Source organism: Megalobrama amblycephala, linkage group LG24, assembly GCF_018812025.1.
Source record: "Megalobrama amblycephala isolate DHTTF-2021 linkage group LG24, ASM1881202v1, whole genome shotgun sequence".
Taxonomy (NCBI): Eukaryota; Metazoa; Chordata; class Actinopteri; order Cypriniformes; family Xenocyprididae; genus Megalobrama; species Megalobrama amblycephala.
In genome coordinates, this window is record NC_063067.1 from 8,614,104 (window position 1) to 8,615,013 (window position 910).

Genomic DNA, 910 nt, shown 5'->3' on the forward strand with positions numbered 1-910 from the left:
TCATTAGGACTGCCATTGGAGTGTGTGCAGTTTCACTTCTGGTCAAGCGACAGTGAGCAAGAAAAAAAAAAAAAAATGAAACAATATTTACTTTTATGTAATACTTTTGCCTCTCACTTTTTAAACATTACTCTAAAATGTGCAGTGCAATATTAAAGTTATAATTAAAAAAAGTGGTTAGTGTCTAATGAAAAATAAAGAAAAGTTTAGAGCTAAATAACCATGTGCATATTTAAACGTCTTCAACGAAGCAACAATTTTAAAAATGACATTATCTCAATAAAATGATCCCATAATCAACACATAATGAATAAAAATGTAATATCTTTGAATATATTTCCAATATAATGACACTTTAGTCAACTTATGTATTGAGCTTCTCAAAATGTTTACGTACTCTTTACATTTCATGTGTCCTAAGTTCTCAATAATACACCACTTTAAGAGCGTTCAGGTGCACGCGGTCCACAAGTATTATAAACCAAGGACTGTATGGAAACAAAGGACCAATAGTGTAGTTAAGTACTAAGAAATAGAAAGTTATGACTAAAAACTGTTTATCGAGACTTGTTACAGCACTGTGTCTGTGGTTTCTAGATACTTGTTTGAGCTTGTCTTTTACGATACGGTATTTTCATTCCCACGCGTTAATAAGTTTGTATGTATGCACCATAATGATGGACGTAGGTGGCTGACATCGTCCAAAGTGGTGGGCGCCTGCCAGGAACCAGAGAGACGGGACTTCCCAAGCCTTGATTCCTAGCACCCACCCACCCACCCGACTCAACCACCTACAAACACACACATGAAAACAGCCTGCTATTACATCCACCACAATGGTTTGGGATTTGGCGTGTTCCAACCTAAACAGCCGTTCTGACTCTCTCCACACATAGTTCAGGTCATCGAG